Here is a 21,928-nt window from a genome sequence, read left to right as displayed (position 1 = left end):
GCTGTGCTCTGAAACGGAACTACAGCGTGGAAGTCTGGACGGCTGCCATTTGCATCTGAAGTCAGCGCCTCCCCACCATTATATCTCACGGGTCACGCAAGCTGAAACGCTCTCAGACAAAAACTGCATCGCTGCTGTAGCCCACTCCACTTTGATGTAGGACAGGAGCGAAGCCTCTCACCACAATACACACAAGTTACGTAAAGTTTGAAGTTGGAGTGTGCGCACACACACACATGCACAAATACACACACTATGTACCCGTTATGCGCTAACATTAATGGAAAGCACTATGTCTTGCTCTCTGAGACGTGCACTTAAAGACGAAGCCCAAGTAAGCGCTCCGTCCTGCTGAGAGAGAGCGCTGCACTCCCTGTAATATGTTATCGGTGAAGGGCACTCAGCTAATACACAGCTAAATTACGCTGATTGACAATGGTTACAGTACACTTCACTTGAGGTTTTTTGATTGAAACAAATTAAATGAACAAGCAACCTTGATGGGAACAGCGTGCTGCTTGTTGTAACCACAATAATGTGCACATCATATGCTAGGCTGGGAGACCTAAACGTATAAATCAAAACACTCACACACACACACGGTCAAGATAGAAGTAAATTAATTTCAACAAACATATTCACCAGATTTACAACTCATACACACCTCAAAAAAAATGTTGGATCTGTCCCCACAGAAGGTCTAGATGAGACTTAAACAGATGCATGAAGCAAATTAAGTTGTCATCCAAGCTGAAACCCTATAAAGGTTTGGTGCAACTGCAAAATGTTCCATACCTTTTTTTTGTTGTTGTTGTTGTTTTTACAAAACACTCTTTTGCAAACCGATAGAAGCCGAGCTGTCAAGCAAGGCCAGACAGACAGTGGCTGGGTGTCTGCTGAATATTTCTAAGCATGACAACTGGCAGTTGCACAGTCCTGTAATTATTAGGAGGGCAGGTAAACTCATAGTTTATATCAAAATTGGTGATTAACACAAGTGTCTGACAGCTGCTCCTGTACGAACGACTCTGTGCTCCTATTTTTAGTTTCTGGGCAAATATGTGTGCATACTTTGTCCTTCCATCTCAGTTGGTCCTTTCTGTTGTTTTTTTTCGGGCCTTATTAACCTTATACTGCACATATACTGTACATAGAATATAAGGAGTATAAACTAAGTTTGTTGAACAAAAAGAGGTGTTCTAATTTGATATCTTCCATGCAGGTGATTTACTTATTCTCATAAACCATTTCTATGATTTTAAACACATTTTGCATATAATTAATTTGTCCATATTCCTACATTTCCAAAAAAAGCGTGGTTACTGAAGATGTAACTACTCAGTGCATAGGTCGTTTCCAATATGGCGCCCAGCGAGCATTTAGAGACCAAACAGTTCACTGAAGAGTAATTCTGAATACATTTAAGGTGAAAAATAGGTAATGGATGAATCTTCATTCATATTTCAGCAGCACTGCCAAGTTTGATTGTTTTGAAGGAAAATTCTTGCCATGTTGCGTTATATTCAGTGTGTGTGTGTGTGTGTGTGTGTGAGTGTGAGTGTGTGAGTGTAAGTGTGTGTGAGGAGAGTTTTTTATCTCCATGGTAGTGCACCTGTCTCTTTCTTGGAGAGCTCGAGTTCAACACCAGGGGTGTAATCTTCTGCAGTGACGATCATAACAAAAGATGTTTCTTAAGGTCTGGTTAGGTTTAGGCACAAAAAAACACTTGGGGTTAGTGAAGATTATGGTATATAAAAGACCATCTGGAACTGTCCTGATGTCTCACCCAAAATATTTGGTCTTTATCTCCAGAGAAACAACAAAAAAAGGTCTTGATCATCCCACTAAAAGCACTGAAATAAATGTCCCAAATTCTCCTCATGACTACACAGGTTATCATGCTGTACAAATGATACTGCATTACTTTTTGTAGGAGTAACTATGAATTTAACATGAGAAGAGCCCGAATCGTTTCCCACAATATCATGGCCAGTGCACTAGTGGGAGGGAATGGCGTCAGTGCAGTTGAGCATGATGGCCACACATCTTTGTTTCTGTGGTCAGTGAGCGTAGAACCCTCCCTCTTGCTTTGCTACGGAACAAAACTCATTTACAGCCCTTTTTCTGCACATTACTATCCTGCAGAGGAACTATCCAGGAGTTTGTACAAATCCAACAAGTGCATCAATCAGTCACTCTTGCTGAGTTTCCTCACCCCTGCTGAGTTGATCTCATCCTATTCTGCCTTAATCAACCGCCATCACTGGATGAGTTGAGAGTTCACCGGCTCCGTTGACACAATTTGAAACCGTATTTGTAACAGTCATCAAATGTAGATGCAGAATGCTTCAGCTGGTTAAATGAGGCACACTAACCCCTTTTGTTTGTCCGTTGACAAGGAAACAGAGCCCCCTGAGGAACGCAGGCCGTGCTCGCTGTACAGTCAGTGTTGTCAGCTCCTTTCATTCACAATTCAAAAGCCATTCCTAACATCTTTACTGTCTATGAGTAACATCCATTCTAATTCAATGGCTTAAAATGAGTCAGTCTAACCTGATCAAACAATTACAGTCAGCACTGAAGAATCGAGGCTTGTGCCCCGTATGCTTCCACAAAGGAGGCCAGTCGGATTTGTGAGTTGAAATATACAGTACAAGAGGAGAAAAAAAAAAATCAGCCCCGTTTTTCTGAATTAACAGCTAAAGCATATCTGGTGGGCTTTCTGAATAACTGCAAAGTCCTTAGGCGTCACTAAATGATGTCGTCAGTATGAGATGGCAGGGCATCAAGAGTATCTCACACTGTTTCAAACCCAAAAACAAAACTGGAGAAAACTGAGAGACCTGTGCCAAGGCAAAGGAGTGACGTGCACTGTGGTGGAAGCATCACTTCCTGTGTCCACTAGGTGACACTAGAGAACACACATGGACAGCATATGACGTTGCAGTACATCATGTGAAGATAACACAATGTCGCTGTGATTTGAATCAAATGTTTTTTCCACCAGGCTTACAAGGACGAATCACTATGTGGCGCTATGACTTGAAATTAGCTAATGGATGTCTTCAGTTCAGGATTCTCATCAAACGCATTAAGTTTGGACAAGATCTGACCACGAGGGCGAGCGCTGCCTGGCATGTGTTTCTGACCAAGTTTAAGATGGATCCAGTCAACCCGCTAGGAGGAGCACCTCAAGTAACAGTATTTCCTGTGCGCACCAGGGGGCACTATGAAGTATTTGCACCAAAATTTAATGTACTCTTCCTTATTTTTTGGTGAAACTCAGCCTCAGTTATTGCGTAATCCTGCAGCTTGACGGAGCTAATAAAACTGGATTAAAGTAAACAGACAGGATGTGTTTGCTTCCACGGGCTGTCAGGTAGGAACCAGAGCCTTCCGCTGGGATTCGTTAATTTACTAAAACAAAGCATATTTTTTTTTCCTTGTGAGAAAAAATGTATGTCTTCACTTCATACAAAGGGATTTTTGTTTTTTGTTTTTTTGGTCCGGCAAATTCGCCATGCCCTTATATCATCATATGTGATCACCACAACTCATTGTGCACGTGGCCCCTTGTTTAAACAAGACCCATCACTTCCTCCCTGTTACATACCCACAGCAGGCAGCAAAAGTGCTCTCTGCTCTGTGTTCTAAAAAGGGAGGGGGGTTAAAACCATTATAAATTTAACAAGATAGAGTGCAAGAAACAGCTGCTGTGCTCTATTCAACTGTACCAGGCCAGCAAGGCCATCCGCAGACAAATGCACATGAATACACGTGCAAACGCTCACATACACACACACACACACACACACACACACACACACACACACCTTCCCTCTTAAACAAACTTGCTGTGAGCCCTGTATTACAAAGCTTGCTTTATATTTGATGTGTATTCCTAAATGCGGCGGAATATATCAGTTTTAAGTGTGCTTGCTGTCGATGTCAGTTCCTTACGTAACATAGGCAAAGAATCAAGAGAAACATCCGACGAACTGAAGGCAGCAGATGTAGGGAAAGAACATTCAAATCAAGCTCATCATTTAGATTTCAGCTATGAGTCACATCATCACACATACAAACTCCTAATTATTGGCCTGGACTAATTACACTTTCTTAACTCTCAATGACAAGCAAGTCTAGACTTCACACGGGGAACTGATGATACTCCAATTAGAAGCGGAGGCAGTTGGTGCAGTTCATGATGTGTGAGAACAGACTCCAACAACAACAACAACAACAACAACAACAACAAGGAAAAAAAAGCATAAAGGTGTTGAATGGATCCCAGGTGGATGAAGTGAAAGTACACAGGTGGAAGGACCACACGCGCGCTGCACCAGCCAGCTGTTTGCTGTAACAGCAGTTCATTCATAGAGAGAGAAGGCTACAGGGGATTTATTCTGCTGGTGGGAAACAAAAACAACACAAGCCAGGGATGTGTGTATGTGGTGGGGGGGGGGGGGCGTAGTAGTATTCTTTTTAAAAGAAATATACACTCATCATATCATCAAAACCAACTCTGGTATATTTGTGTGAGAGCAGGTGGGATTTCCAAGTCTGGGCATGCTGCTGAGTGCTGGTCTACAGAGGTCACATCTCCCCAGGCTGACGACAAACAAACATCTCTTAACACCTGCAACCTCACTGACAACGCCCCCCTTTTTTAAGGGGGGGGGGGGTTACTGTATACATTGAATGTGGAACAAGGAAAAGCAGTCCAGGTCAGCTAAAACTAAGCATGTTTAGTCCACACATGGTGCTCCATCAATAAATAACACTTTTCTGAGCCATAATTCCATTATGAATATTTCACCATATTGTTTTTAAACATTACACATTGCTGAATAATTCATGCTTTTCCAGTCTTAGCAAGAACTCGACACACAACACCATTTAATATCTGACAACTTTCAGGGAGAAGTATGTGGATCTACTGCGCATCTTTAGCTTCAGGGACTCATGTCCTTCATAGCACCCATTACAGTAATATTGTGTTACGTTTCTGCGTGTAGCATAAGTATGTACTCTCAGAGTCAACTGGGTTGGAAAACAATCAACAATCAGTCACCAAAATGGAGATGTGGGGAAAAAAATAAAAACAAATAAGGACTACAAATTCATAAAGTACCAAAGTTGCTGCAGCCAAAGCAGGAAGGAGAGTTTGCCAATTGACACTTAATCAATATCAGCCTCAGTCCTCAGCTGGGTCCTAAAACACCCATGAGCATCACCCACAGCACCCATAAATGTGCCAGGTGAAGATACTCCCACATTGACCATGAGACATGATTGGTCAGTAAACATTTACCCTGTGGCATAAGTTACCACGGTTGACATATTTACTGTACCTCACCTTCGTAGTACAGAAAATTCCGTATTTGACCCTGAAGCTGACCCCGCTAATCCAGGATCTCTGTCTTGACTGTGGCTGATGTCGTCTCTGCGAGCAGCGACTCCAATCACTGCTGAATGCTACTGCAAACGCATCCTAAGTATCTATGGTAACACCTGCACTTACATGCATCCCATCTCAGCTGACAAGCTCACTTCTGCTGCTCGCTGAAGGCGTTTTCAAGGATGCACACTGCTACTGCCGCGTATGCAGCAGCGGGTGTTGTTGAGAGAAATAATCCTGCAGTCTGTAAGTTTGTTGAGAGGCAATACGGCCCACACGACAATGACAGGAATGTTCTTTCCACATTCAATCATTCCAGAGGGATGAGCATTTATACACCGCTAACAATACCGCAAATATTTTCATCATGTCCCATCTTCGGGGGAGGTTGTAGCATCTGTTATGTGGTAAAGCTCAGATCAATGGCTATATGTAGCACATCAATTCTCATGCCTTACATGTTGTCTGGCTCTATACATCACGTTGTACCACGGGGCGAAGAGGATGGTTCTGGACATAATGGCTCTCTATCTTCTGTTTGATATACTGAACCATAAAAAAGGGATAATGATCCTCCTCTCATCATGACATAATGTGTAAAGGGCCAGCCTGAGACTTCACACCACACACACACGCAACATTTATCTGTGATGACTCCGTGCGTGTGTGTGTGTGTGTGTGTGTGTTAGGAATGTGTGTTGTGTCATTAAAATCAACGAGGGGCCGGTGATTCGAGAACCTGATTTGACAGCTTGTGACATATTTATGATGGAGGCCAACGACATTATAGATCACTCAAAGAGACGATAAAACAAAATGGGACATAGAGTTAAAACACCAAAGGAAAGTTCACAGCATCCATAAATCGGATTAAATAAATCTAAATTGAATTACATTATCAATACGTGGATGGAAATAAATAAGAAAAGTACCGTAAAATACATGCAGATTAAATAAAATTGTATTTATTTTTTTATTTATTCATTTATTTATTTACTGATATTTTTAATAAGATTTTTTTCATGTTTTCATGTACAGTACTAATAGTGTGGGAGGCTGTGAGGATTTCCAGTGTTTTGGAATCAGTTTCCATAATACGATTCATGGGGGAAAAAAAAAAATCCAACTCCGGTGATGCCTCCCTGTATCCTGTGACATGTTTTGAAATATACAAATTGCTGCGTTAAAAAAATAACAATTATTGACTGATATCATACTTTTTATAATCATTATTACTGACTGAAGTATGGTTTTCATGTTTTTGCAGATGAACACTTCCCTCGTTCCATGACAGCATCCATATCCGTCATCGTCCTGACGCCGCTGACACCTTTTTCTGCTTATGTTGTAGTTTTACCACAATGCCATTAACCCTCAAGTGTCCTGTCACCTACTTCCTCGCCTTTACTTGAAATTCCCACCAAATAGTGGTCAGTAGTCTGTTGTTCAATCTATTTATACCTTCCAGCACCTCTAATAAGATCAAGTCAAAACACATATTAATATAGAGAGTCTGAGGAGGCAGTTTTCTGAAGAGCTCAGCAACAAGGATTGGCACTAGACGGTTTGTGTATGACACAAAGACCTTGGTGCTTTGCCGAGCGTCCTTGTCAGTTATTGTTACCTTTCCTCACCATCATTGTTGCTGCAAACATCTCACATCAACGGGCTTACCGAATAAGGAAAGGTGCAAATAAGCAAGGTGCGAAGCGGATTCGGAAAAGACAAAATCATTACGAAGCACATTATGAACTTAAATTCTTTCTAATCACACAATCTTTACAAAGCACCATTGACCGCGCAAAATTAGACCTAATTATTTTTGATAAAGGACAAAATTTTGCAACTATCCTCTCAGAATCTTTGTCTAGTCTTCAGACGCACTCTTGACTAACTGCTCTCGCATCAACAAACACAATCCCTTAGAAATATGTGAAACTAGAAAGCACTCAGAGGCTACGTGGAACCAGAGTATGAACACAGTCTCCCCAAAAATACATTTACATTTAGCTCCAAGCTAACAAAAATAACCATACCACATCTGGGAGTTTAATATTTATTCTTATAAGGCCTCAAACTTTTTCATTGAATATTCTCCATTGTTTTTAAATAAATATGAACCATTATATAAAAGAATATCTGTCTTTAAAATCAGCGACATCATCCAGCTCATCATAGATGTCACAAGTTACCTGATCCCTTCCAGGTCGACTATTGCCCTCTTTGGCTCATCTTAGCTTCAAATGTTGTTTCTCACATTTCCTTCCATCGGTCTTGTAAAACAGCCCAGTTACCATGTCGTCTCAACTCCTTTGAATAGATCTTCTGTCCAACTGTATCTTATCTCTCCATTTTTACTTTATTTTTCAAAATGGCACACTGTCACCAACACCAAGTAACCGTTCATCTAAATCAATGTGTTCTTCCGCTTACGTCTTCATCAGGGACGCATCGGGACTTATTTACACTCCAAAACATACGTGGTCAAATGCGAGAGAGCAGCTCAGCAAGTGGTTTGAATCATCGGATCACAAATGCGTCTTGGGGTCGTTCACACTGATATTTAGCCATGTGATCAGTCTGAAATAAGTTGAATCATTTCTGATTCAAAACCTCCACTTGGGCCTTGAACCTTTACAGCCTCTTATGCCCACACAACAAAGTTCATCATCACAACTACAGAGCAGACACAAAATGAGTCAGGTGACAGGATAAATGCGTACGATCAAACATTCGTCACTTCGAGACACCGCTCGAGTTCCTCGCCAGCCTCATTTCATAATTTAATCATTCCTATCAAACAGCTCTCTCCTGCTCTGGAGGAAAAACAAAGCACATGGCATCTGTCTCGCATTTCTCCTTTTTTTCATGAGTCTGTCTGTCTGAGACAAAACATGATGGTTTTTCCTTGTTTTTTTTTTTGACAAGCGAGAAGCTTGAGAAGTGGCTGGGACTCCCTGTCAATGCTGATTCTGTTATAAGGTCTCAGATCTGACATATTTTACTGTTGCTTATTGATCCATGACTGTCACAAATCCCTCTTTCAACTCTATTCTCACTGCTCGATAGACTGCTGATTTGGTTAGAGAAGAGAGAAATGCCCGCAGCCTTCTTTGGTCACAAGCCTCTTTGTCAGTGTCAACAGAATCTAGAGTTACTGTGGAGATATTAGGACTTTTTTTTTTCTTGCTGCTGCGCTGGATTGGAGGGCAACGAGAGGACATTTGGCCCCAATCAACAAAGACTACGACATGCAAAACACCAGTCCTGCTTAGTTTAAAAGGATCAGATTTTACTGACAGGTCACTTTGGAGCAGGTCTAGGGGAGACAGTGTTGCCCTTCAGAGGAAAGTGATACAGCTGAGGAGGAGGAGGAGGAGGAGGAAAAGGAAATAAAGTGCACCACAAACAGATAAGAGGGAGATAAGGAGCCCACCACGGCAGCTGCAACGGATTAGGCTGTTGACTTTAAAAAGGCATGAAAACATGTCAAGGCAGCACTCCGATGTTTTATGATTAACTGCAAGAGCTTGAGAAAGTGAGTTAAATGGTTGACTGACTTTGATATATTTGACACATAGGAGTTCCTTTATATGAACGTAGACAAAAAGATGTAGATGTAAATTTCCTCACAAGGTGCCCAAAGTTACCATTTAACACAGAGCTGGTTTGAGAAGAAGGTTCCGGTGAGAAGGTTTTGATCCATTCATGCTGCCACAGCGAGCGCTCCTCTCCACACCATGTAAGAGGATCATCCACTTGACTATGAAAGCGTTTGAACAACACGTGATAGCCGCATTTGCCCACAATCAGGGCCGGCGACCTCTGTGAGTCGTGAAGATACTGCAACACCAAAAAAAAGTCCCCTTTCACCTCTCCTACCGTCTCTACTTGAGCACTAGCCACCTATCTCTTACCCACCCACCCCCGTGTTACTAAATGGAACACTCTTAATGTGCACACGGGGTATAAAGTAGTCATTATTCTACCTTTCAGGTAGTTAACTTAAATGGTATTGTTCCTCATTTCATCTCAAATCATTTTAAGTGAATTATTCCATGAATGAACAATGAGGTAATTTGATCTTACAATTCAGCAGCAGAGTAGAATACCACAGACTCGTATTTCCCACTGTGAGTGTTTAAATGTGGTCGCTTCCCTATTGATCTCCTTGGAAACCGGGAGGAGGTTATATCTCGAAGATGAATGGGAGGTCAGGTGCTTGGAATAGTTCGTTCTGTTTTCCTCATTACTGAAAGAGATGTTTGAGTTGGCCACAGGCGTCACTTACAGTGAGGATGAGGAGAACCCTGTGAGGGGTTCTTGGGTTTTTGTTATCTTTCTTTAAGCATGAAAGTTTCAAAGTATAACAGATGAAATCAGAACAGCAGATGAATATTTGTGGTTGTACTGTTTAGGTTTAGTTGTAGTTGTAGTTGTAGTTGTAGTTGTAGTTGTAGTTGCACGACAGTCAAGTCCATCGTGCCTGAACTTCCCTTCGATGCTTTCAATTTAAAAGTTTCAAAAACGTATATTTGATAAGGCAGGCAATAGTTTACTGTAAAAGAAAAGAATTTTATTGTCAAACATTCACCCAGATTTCATTTGAAACATTTTCATTTGTTCTTTTTTGGGAAAAGTCAAATTTCCAGAAAGAAATTAGCAAATTAATTTGTGTGTACTGATATGTTTTTTTGTTGTCTGTTGGCTTGTTCAAAGAAAGATTTTGCCATTTGCCTCTCGTATTTCATTTTATGTTACATCTTATCCTGCGTTATAGATGACCGTACAATAGCAACTGAGGCATTAGAATGCAATTAGAGCTGACTGGATTGTTGCACAACTAACTCAACTAACTAACTAACAAAACAAAAAAGCTAAACTATCATCCAACAACAGCTGGTGGGTTGCACGATTTTATTTCTGCCGACGTGTTCTCACTCTTTGTGTCTCCAATCGGACCGTCTGCCAGCATGGAACATTTTTGGTCCCAACATCTAGATTTTGTGCACATTGCTGTTCATAAATATCTGTCCAATGGGAGACAAGCAACTTTTTTTAAATGTTAATTAAATTTGCAAAGACTGAATTTGCCCCCCTGACACTAAGAAAGACAAAGATCCTCAAAGAAGCAGAGGCCCATGTCTCTCATGCTGTGCTGGCGCTCGGAGCCTTTTATGCCTGAAGGGTGCCGTTTGCAAGGTATTGGTGTTACATAATCGTAAAATCAGGACACGCAGACATCACACACATGGTAATAGATATCAGCAACGACGCCGTCTTTCCACGGATCACCATAAAAGAGCATCCACTCAAATCGTAGCAAAGAGTAGCCCCCGAGAACTTGATCCGTTTCAAAATATCACCTTAGTAACCCTTTTTCCCAAGGAACTACAGCTCAGTCAATTCTTGTGTGTATAAACTGGAACTGCTGAGAGGCAAAAGTGCAGGATGTGCTCCGTGAAACTCATAATGATAAAAAAATAAATAAATAAATGAAATAAAAGAGAAGGAGAGGCTGCTCCAATATCATGATCCTACAATATTAATCCTTTATATAAATCACAACTATCCCACAAGCAACCTGATACTCTGCTGGCTGAAGAAGTAAACAGTCAACAAAACAATGAAAGTGAAGCTAATAATGTCCCATCGATATAAACCCATCAGCCAAAACATTAAAGCCTCCAGCCCAATATTGTGTGAACCCCCCCCCCTTACCTTTTAACCCCCTATAGCCCCCCTTTCGAAATTCATCAATCTTTTTACATCAGTTTACTCCATCAGTGCTATTATTTCATGTTTCTGTATTATTTGGATATGCTTGTGAAACATGGATGTTTTGAATGTTCTATTCTTCTAGTGTTTTAGCTGGCAGGGACCCCACAAGACCTTTCAAGGGGTCCTGGGGCGACAGGCACAGAGACCCACTATTTCCAGCAGGAGCTCCTCCTCCTCCAGACAATCCTTCCTACCCCCCCCCCTCCCCCCCCCCCGGTGCAGCAGTGAGCCTTGAGTACATCAGTTTTCCTTCCTTGGATCATATTTGGTAGCTACAGACCAGCAGACACCAGCACCGGCTCATCTACTGGTCAGAATTTAGCCCCGATCTTATACATTTGCCCATTTTTCCAAAAACATCCACTTCTATGGTTCACTTGGGTGACGACAGGTGATGCTGTAACCAGACAATCAATGTTAGTCCCTTCGCTTCTCAGTGATTTGAATGTTGTGACTGATGGGTGTATAATTGTTACAGTCCTGCAGACATCGAGAGCGTCTGCCCATGGACTGCTCACACGAGGAAGTGTATGAACTGGGGGCACACATCTATAAAGGCTGAAAAAATAAATAAATAAAAATAAGGAGGAAAAAGTTCAAAAGGATTAAGTACATATCCCCATGAGTATGTCTGACTTGAAAGCAAACGGGAAACAAACAGTCCAGACTGAAGCTTCCAAGGTACAGCACTCATATGATCACATGATCAAAGCCAGGAGTGTCACCACTGTTTTTCCCCTGCTTAAAAAAAAAAAAAAAAAAAAGGATTCTTCTGTGCGGCTCAGTATACAGTAAATCAATAAAGGTGTAGTGGCATATTTAGACCTAAAATAACACCAGAGGTTTAGGAGGAGACTAGATTTGCGTTTGAAATGTTGCGATAGTGAACGAAACACGTAACTATAATTCAAATCTGCTTTTAAGGAATGTATCATTTATCTCGTGCGGCTGTAGTGGAGAAAAAGCTCTTCCTAAACTCTAAAAAAATGGTTGAGGCAAAATATCCGTTAGAATAAACTGGCATGTCGTCCAAGGGGGGATCCAATAAAAGCTAAACATAATAATCTTCACGTTGTATACTGTGTGCACTATGGTTGGTCAAACCTGCAGCTGCTGTCTATCTATTCCACTTCCTCCGACCTCTTTGGCTATTTCAGCACCTCCGATACTGCGAGACAGAATGCAGGGCTTGACGGAAGGCAGGCATTGAATAAAGCATGCCAATTGGGATGACAAACGTCCCCCTGCCACCGTCTGCAAACAGCTGGGCCGTTCATTTGTCCTCGCTTTCCGACTCCCTATTTTAAAAGCAGTAGACTTTTACTTCTTAATAGATTGCTGTAATGTTTCAGTATTTGTTTTGAGCTGTTACACACGTCTCCTGCCATGCAGTACTCATAAAAAAAACAAAACAAAAAACCAGAAGTTAAGCGTTGCCGTAGACCCAAAGCTAAATCTACTTAGCTTCCTTCCTTGGCCTCGAAAAATAAGGTTCATATTCTATGCAGGACAAATAGTAAGAAATGAATTCCAGAAGCATTGCATACATAATGAAGTCACCTCCTCCTCCTTTTTAGCATGCTCCTGCTTAAAAAATAATTGGAAGCCACTTCCAAACATGCTCTCTCTCTCTCTCTTTCTCTCTCTCTCTCTCTCGCTCTCTCTCTCTCTCTCTCTCTCTCTCTCATTCTCAAAGCCTGACCTTCAGGTTTGATCATCTGCAATGCAGTGATTAGTGGTATTGATGTGTAAGCAGACTGCATTGATAAGACTTTTTCTTTTGCTCTTATTAAGTTCTCCATCTGTTTTATTGCATCGCAAATAAACAATGGTGATGAAACGGCTCACGCACAAACCTACACACATCTACAAGATCCACATCAATGATCACTTCCATTCCATACTTACTGTTAATAATTATTCTAAATGCCCATCTGCCTCAAGTGCAAATGTACATTTATTTGTTGCTTTTTTATATAAATACAAAATCATTAAAATGCAAGAACACAAACAATATAATAACAATATTATTAATCATTAATTTTATATCAGTATATTATTATCAGTAGTAGTAGTACTAATTGTAGTAGTAATAGTAGTAATCGTAGTAGTAGTAGCAGTAGTATATCAGTAATAAGTTATAAGCACTTTCATGCACACCTCTATATCATCCACTGATGCGTTTACTTGTTTTAGTCTGTTGTTGAGGGTTTTTACGTTGGCAAAAAAAGACTCATTTCATTTCATATATATACTGTAGGTATAGACATGGATATAGATGGATATACTCTATAGACATATGGCAATACAATTTTTTAAAAAGTGAAACTTAAAATGTTAAATTCTTTCCCCCCAACACAAACCCTCCCCAGCTGCCTAAGCGTGACTCCTCCAAACTGTTTTGAATGTTAAGCTTAGGCCAATCCTTGTTAGAGCAACAGGCAATGTCTGTTGTGTATAAGTACGTCAAGAGTAATGGAAAAACTCTTAAACTCTTTGAACGTGTACACATAATTGGCCGATAAATCTGATTCTGCCCCGTGTATCAATCAACCGACAGTTATGACATCATTACCATTTCACTTTCATTTACATCATTTTCATTACATTTGACTCTCTCCATGCTCTCGCTTGCCAAGCTCTCCGCTGGGACTCACCATACTCTCCTTCAGCCTTTAGTGCCTTGCGCACACGCTGCTCCACAATCTTAGCAAAAGATGCTGTCTCCATTTCTGCCAGCAAAGGCCTATTTAGCTTGCTAATTCATTCAAATGTACTAATGAAGTTAATAGAATCCTCTGCACTGTTGCTTAAGTTCGCGCACCCCTGCCGTGATGTCGCCCCTCCCTCCCTCCCTCCCCAGAGCTTGGCACAACCTTTGACCCTGCTCACACGGGCTCACAAATACCTAACCGTTCAAAGATGCCACCATCATCCTTCCTTGACAGACCCACGCAGATAAGTTTATCCCAAAGATAGCGGTGACACCCTCTCAGCTGGCTGAAGGTAACCTACCACCAATGTCAAGTGCCATCTTGTCACAGCTAAATGGTGTTGATGAAAACGTAATGCTGGCAACTTATAAGCTTCCTGTATGGCGCACAACAGCAGGCGGCGGCAGAGTGCGTGTCCCCAAAAAGCTAAAGGGTCTTATGAGTTCAGCTACATGTTGTATGTACAGAAGCGTTTTCAGTTTCCACTCTGTTTGATGCTGTACTTGTCTGGTCCCTGACACAGTGTATCTGAACACTTCTCTGTCTCTAGCCTAGTGTGTATAACTGAAAACAACTGGACTTTCTACGCAGTGAGGCAAGCACTCACCACCACAAACAGGTTACTTAGTCACTGCCCACCCCGTCATCTCTCTCTTGCTCTCTCTCTCTCTCTCTCTCTCTCTCTCTCTCTCTCTCTCTCTCTCCCTTTCTTTCTCTGAATAAAGGACAACAGCCACAGGGGCGATCAGCCTAAAACTGAAGGAATTGTTCAGTGGGTAAGAATTGAAAACAAGTGGGAAAATAGGAACTTTAAAAGGGTCATTAGAAAAACTATGTAATCACCCAAGAAAAGACAGGGGGGCAATCAAATGCTGTCTGAAAGTGGACCACTCCTCCAAAACAATGTAGTCAAAAATGAATCCATACAAAGGAGTGCGTGCGTGTGTGTGTGTGTGTGTGTGTGTGTGCGCGCGAGCGCGAGCAGGGGAAAGACAGAGGCAGCAGCAAAATACTGTGTGCTGCACTGCAGCAAAAATCTACACAGCATACTATAGCCACCACACAACCTCCAGCACTGCACAGAGCAGACCCCTGAACAGAGGGAGAGGAGTGATGGACGGAGCGAAGAGACTATAACGGCATACCAACAAATACACACTGCAAATAGAGAAAAGACAACAAAAACAGTTCGAGAATCAGAAAGAAAACTGACAATTTGTTGATGTTAATTAACTTAATTCTGGCATGTCGCATTGAATATGAGAGTCCAGGAAGAGAGAGAGCAGGACACGCAACAGTCCCACAGCCTGATGGAACAATTATGTGGTCCGTCATTAAGCTACAACGCTGCATGAGTAATTCAGTCTTCAGGCAGATGACCGGAAACACAGCTACTGTTAGTTATGGTCATGCAAACAGTGTCATCAACTGGATTTCTCATTTTGAGTTAAGAATCTGTAGCCTGAATATGTTTTAAAACCAGGATAAGACTCAAAGCTGAGATAATATGCGGGGAAACTACATGTAGCCATAGAAAAAAAACACTGTTTTTTTAATAACAATAAATTAGAAAATGAAGAAAATACAAATCTATGAGCACCTTAAAGGTGTAATTTGCCAGGGGATCATTTTAGTGAGCAAGCTAGCACTGGTGCGTATTGTTTCCTTTGGTCCTCAAGGGGAAACAGTGAGTCACTAGAATGGAGGAACTGCAGTTCTCCATTGATGGGTTAACTATCTCTCCAGGGTTTCTTAACCCGGCAGCAGCAGTCAAATGGGGACAATACATGAACCCCATTCCACGCTGGAGTCAGTAGCTCGGTTTGGCCGCAGTGGTCTGGTTCTATAAGCCATTTACCTAAAGCTCACGACCACCAGTGGACGTAGGAAGTTTTACTGACTGGTTAACTTTCCTTTGCTCCTCTGAATACTGTGACTGAGCAGGAAGTACTTCAGAGGGAAACCAGATTCAGCTTTGCTTGGGCCGATAACAAAGTTGAACTTTAACGCCATGGTGAAGAGAGCGGAGACACAGACTGGTAGTCGTGGTAAAACAAATTTGACCTGCATCATCTACCTCCGTACTCTGTGTTTGGATAGAATCTGGATGCAGGAAGATGATGATGCTTTCACAGATATGTAGGATGATGAATGAAAGTTTGAGAAATCCACAAACTTCCGCCCTTTTCTGCAGTCATCACTCATCACTCAGGTGCGTTCACAAAAACGTAACATCAAGCACCTGAAGAACTCCAATAAACTGCTGCAAGCTAAGATGACAACGTCAGCCATGACTGTACTTCGCTATCCGTTCTTAGTTAACCACTGATAGTCGAACCAGGAACAGAGTCACATGACAAACTGACCACTGCATCATCGTAATCAGAGGGCTGTGGTTTCGCTCTCCACAGAATCCACATGAGCAAGAATCCTTGCTGGTTTCAAACTTCAACTGCAGAGTTTTCAGAACTCTTAGTTTCGGGTGCAAACACACATGAACTTACACATTTTGAAATGAAATCTTATTCGTGGAGATGCAACCTCAGCTAATCTAAACTGCCATTCACAGCAGAAACAGTTCCTGAACTTGATAGAAGCACTTTTTTTTTCAGGTTCTAGAAAAACAGTGAAACATAATCCAGTTCCTCTTTCAGCAAAGGATGCATTTGGTTACTGTTCTTATCGAGGCTGTGATTTTTTATTTTTTTTCATCCCTCACCGGGATCATGGGGTACCAGCAGAAAAACATGACAGTACAAAATAATATACTAGCAGATATCTCATTGGCTATAACAGCTGATCCTGTCACCAAACTGAACCGGAGTAGCCCAAACCGAGAAAGAGAGAGAGAGAGAGAGAGACAGAGAGAGAGACAGAGATTATGGACAACATTAATAAATGAGCTGCAGGCCAACAGTGAGTCATGAAATCATATCAGCAATCAATCATAATCAAATCAAAAAATGTACTCGCTCTGTGTTTCCACAGTCGTCATTGTTCTAAAACCAGCAACAGCAACAGCGAGCAGTTTGCCTCTGGCTGTATGATTTCTACATGTACCTCGACTAAATAACACACACACACACACACGCAAGCATTCTTGTACGTGTGTGTACGTGTGTCTGATAAAGGTTAAAGAAACCGCATTTCTGTCATCAGAGACACAGGGAACTTCAACTAATCTTCTCCATAGAATCACAACAAAATGACACTTGTGGAAATACTGAATTAACTTAATCAAAAGACCAATAAACAGGATGACAGCCGTGTCTCTGGGACCATGCAGACATGTTTGATCCCCTCCTAAAAGAGCGTGTTTCTGAGCTGGATATCTGTTAGAGGTTACCTCAGGATAACATGTGCTCTCTTTTCACCTGTCATCATCCCTCTTTGCAGCCATAAATAGTTATTAAGCATTATTCTGGTATTATAAAAACGATGAAGAAAATGTCTTTGGGGATTTGTTTGTCTATAGGGAAACATATAAACTGCTGTGGCTGCAAGTCACAGGCAGACAGGGTGTCGCTAGCAGGGATTTTGAAGAGTAATGACCACACCAGATATGTGACACTGGCAAGTATGTTTACACGCTGTCTCATGTACTGCAGCTGAGCAGCTATTAGCTCACATTAGCAAACTGATGTCACCGCGCTGAAAGTGCAGGATAAGATTCATGGCTATTGCCAAGTTGGACGTTGAGTCAAGAAAATGAGTTCTTCAGAATTTCTGGCTTTTTTATCTTTTATATTTTCGGGGGGGGGGGGGTAATGAAAATTAATCCAGAAGAACAGGGAAGACTTTTTTTTTCCATGAATGCATAATTAAGTAATTCAGAAAAACAACGATTATTTTCCCCTCAGGTGAATGAAATACTTCCATATTAATCAAAATTCTTAGCCATCACGAAGTTAAACCCTTTAAAATATGGATGTATCCCTTTTAGTTTCTCCATTTTTTTCTCAATGAGAATGCAGGACTGGTACTCCGTTCCTTTAAACATCGTAGTAGCTCAAAACTAAAAAAGATGAATAAATATGTTTTAGGTCTTGCGCACATACATGTAAACAAGTTCCCATCCGTGTCAGATAAATGATCAGCTGACCGTGTCACACAACGCTCGCCGCTCCACAAATAACCAACTCTTTGATGTACATTGGTTGAAGGCTCTGTATTATATGACTGAAGTTCTTGTCTGGCTGTGAGTAACTTCTGCTCTGCGGTGAAGCGATTTTATAGAGAAAAGTCCTAGCGTGCCAGCTTGACATGAGTCAAAAGAAACAGTTGAGTGCTACCTGAGGGATCTTAGCATCTCCTTTTAGTTTTAGAAGGTTTTGAAGCCATACTGATGTTGTTTATGCAGTACAGGCTGATCCATTAAGTCTACAGTGTAACTGTACTGCAACTGTCCCAAGGGCTTTGGTGAGCTCATGTAGAAATGAAACCCAAATTGCTATAACACACTTACTGTGTGTTTATTGTTTGTTTTTTTGTTCACGGTGGCGTAGGTCAGTGTTTCTGATACAGTATATGGATCCAGACGCTGGAAGGTTTCATTGAATTTTGAGTTACAACTTTGACGTCCGATTAAGATGAAAACAAGATCATCGAAATAAAACAAAACGTCTGTCACGTTCTTTTTTTGAAAAGGATTCTCTTGTTTTGTGACAGGATCACAGCAAGAGAGAATGACAGCCTTTGGTCAATGAGAACAGATCAACTAATTCTGGTATTTGAAAACACGTTGGATCCAAGGAGTCGGGCATGATGTTTCCAAAGGCGATGAGTAATTATGTTAAATGATCCAGATCTTGTGATTGTAAATTTTTGCAATTATAGAGCTGAGAGATGAAAGCAGTTTGATGACATAGCTAAGGGGTTCCTGTGAATCCTATTAAATCCTAAACTTTGGGGCCAGTTTGCCCATTTTGGTGTAATTCTGACATCATTATATACATCATAACTTCATCATTCTTGTAGCATAAGTAGTTTATAGTCAACCGTGTGTGTGTGTGTGTGGGGGGGGTAATATATGAAACAAAGTTAAAAAATATAGAAAATGTATAAATATTTCATCTTTGAAAATTCTGTCGCTCACCAGGAATATTTCAGCAGAAGCTAAAATGTCAATTCACTTTAAAAACAAAAGGAGTATTTCATACTTGTATTCCAGTACAACAGCAGGAAGACTGTATTCCACTGAATGAAGTACATTTAGATTATTGAAGGAGGATATAAAGGACAACAGCATGATGCCGTGACTAAGGATTTTACATTTGCCAGAAATGTGGAGGAAAAAATGTCTGAAAGTGTTTTAAATGGTAATAACAAATGACGTCGAAACAAGCGTGACTCTAACAGAGCTAATGACCTCACGGAAATACGTATGAAGTTGGAAAAGTGGCGGCGGCGGAGACACACGCTTCATCAATCCCTCAGGACAGCAAAGAGAAAAGATCCCTGCTTTATCATGAAAAATTCATCACAAAACATTTCAGTTTATAATTATTGGTATCTAATGACTTGCTTTTAACAAAGGTCAGGAGAAGATGCTGACTTCAGTGTCAAATGTCACTGCCAAAACATTCCCCAGGATTGGCTGTTTACACGCAGTCAAGGGATATGACTTGATAGAGGATATTCTATCATTTTATTGCTAAAGCTTGTGGAACAATAATCACACAATACACATTTTTTGAAAAAAAGAGAGATATCATGTATTCCTTGTTCATTTTAAGAACTTCCTCCGCGCTCTCGCTCAGAGCTAAAAACATCCTTGCTTTTGTTTCATGTTCTGTCATCAGTTCACCAGAGAAGTCAACATTAACACCAGTAAGGACAACGGCCTGCTACTTTCACAAAACTCACCCCTCCAATTTCATAACCTCGAGTTGAACAACATTACAATCAACACACACGCCCACACAACAGATCTCTCAGAGCTCTACAGAAGAGTTGACTAGTCCACTGAACTCTCACGGCGATGGCATGGAGAGAAAGTAAACTCTTTAATGGTCACAAATGTGTATTAAACCGCCCTCAAATGAATATTAAGATTTACAAATGATCCATCCATCCATTTTCTACCGCTTATCCTGTTAAGGGTCACAGGGGGGCTGGAGCCTATCCCAGCAGCCTTCAGGCGAGAGGCGGGGTTCACCCCGGGCAGGTCACCAGTCCATCGCAGGGCCAACACATAGAGACAGACAACCATTCACACCTATGGTCAATTTAGAGTATTTACAAATATATGCCATTCTTTTGGATTGTTGTGCAAATGTTTAATCACACGACAGACAGATCATGTTCTGAGACTTTTCACGCAACCCAGAAACCTACAAGCGCCACAAATGTTGCATTCAAATGCTGGTGGAAAACAAAGGACAAATGGATGTCCATTAATTATTGTATAATCTCCTCCATTTTACACGCTGTCAAATTGCACCGTGTTTTGATTGTGGATTGGAACTTCCCAACACACAAATCATTGTACACATTTGTAACCACAATACACTTTTCTATGTCGCACTTTTTTCATTTGAGGACCATGAAACACAACATTTGGGACCATTTTGAGTCTATTTCACTTCCTACATGAAAGTCGAGGGGAAAAAGTATCAATACTGTCGTCTATCATATTTATTGTGCCCAAATGCACCTTATTGCTGTTATTTCATGTAAGGTTATGCCTCTGCTGTGCAACTGATCACACTTACTGGAGATGTTTAGTAATAATCTCTTAGCGCCATTTTCACTGTTGTATGATCTTTATTAGTTTGTCATGTTGTTGCGGATCATCTAGCGGAGTGTCTGAGCCCTGCACGGGTGCTCTCAGCAGCTTTACGGCGTTCCGTCTGAGATGCTGAAGGTGGTGTGTATTAAGATGTATCGTGCGTTACAGAGAACCCTGCCTAGACTTCTGTTACAGCACTGCTGCTGTTCCTACTGCTGCTGCTGCTGCTGCTGCTGCTGCTGCTGCTGCTGCTCTGACAACAACACACACCTTCCCTCACAGAAGTGGGGCATATGTCACACACAGCTCCAAATTACAAGATGATTTATGGAGCCTCCATAAGACACAGGGCAGAATATCAAGAGGAGAAATGCACAGGCCACATACCGTCCTGTTCCAATGACTATTTTCAATTTTCAGGTGTGACTTCATTTCCCAGTGTTCTTGGAAGAGAACAGGAAGAGTAGAAAGATATCACAGCTGTGTGTGTGTGTGTGTGTGTGTGTGTGTGTGTGTGTGTGTGTGTGTGTGTGTGTGAGTAACCTACTGAGATCAATGTGAAATTAGTATGTATAAGAAGCTTAAAACACTTGACTGTAAGTTTCTGCAAATGAATGAATGAACATGGCCTGTTCTCAATATTTGTGAAACAAAAAACATGTTTCATAGCGACAATTCTATAAATGTTAACACAAGTGCCAAGCTTTATGGTGTGACAGTGTTACATTTAAGATCTAGTTTGGTTTACACACAAAAATCTGCTGGCTTCGGTCACAAAAACACTGCAGCTCGGTTTAAAGGTGTAAAACCCCACAATGGGACTCAAGCAGCATCACAGCGGAATCGTCGGTTTTCAGCACTCTGCCATCGCTCGGTCAGCCCTGAGTTTGAAAAACCGACTAAAGATAAAATCACATCAGAAACAGCGTCACTGTCCCTCAATGCTGCTTTTACTACAGCTACCAAAGGTAGTATACAGCCCAGAGATACTCCAGCCCAAGCTAAGTAAACAACAATATAATCTCCAGTCCAAAAAGATCAGATTTATCAAGACGGTTTTGAGAACAAGACAGATTAGCTCAAAACGCAAGATCTTAAATGACAGCGTTCAGTCTAGTCAGTTCAGAATAAATGTTTCAAAGGAACAGTCGAAAATAACTCCCATATAGAATGGCTTCCAGAGAGTGATTGGGATTAGATGAGATTATGACTGCGAAACAATTAGATTGTCAGTTTTGAATTTTTTTTTTTACTAATTAAAATAAAAGTAATTAAAGTATTTTTCAGTTTTTCTTCCATAGA

The 21,928-nt window shown here is 41.1% G+C and overlaps 1 protein-coding gene across 1 annotated transcript in view; it reads right to left on the bottom strand.

Annotated features, from left to right (window-relative positions):
* Positions 1 to 21,928, bottom strand: part of fgf14 (fibroblast growth factor 14) — a 92,587-nt gene that overhangs the window by 63,457 nt on the left and 7,202 nt on the right. The gene's annotated exons all lie outside the window — the stretch shown is intronic.

This window comes from Aulostomus chinensis, chromosome 12 (assembly GCF_037954235.1).
Source record: "Aulostomus chinensis isolate RoL2024-O1b breed Wild chromosome 12, RoL_Achi_v1.0, whole genome shotgun sequence".
Lineage (NCBI taxonomy): Eukaryota > Metazoa > Chordata > Actinopteri > Syngnathiformes > Aulostomidae > Aulostomus > Aulostomus chinensis.
The sequence above is the reverse complement of the archived record's forward strand: the minus strand, read 5'-3'. Positions and strand labels throughout refer to the sequence as shown.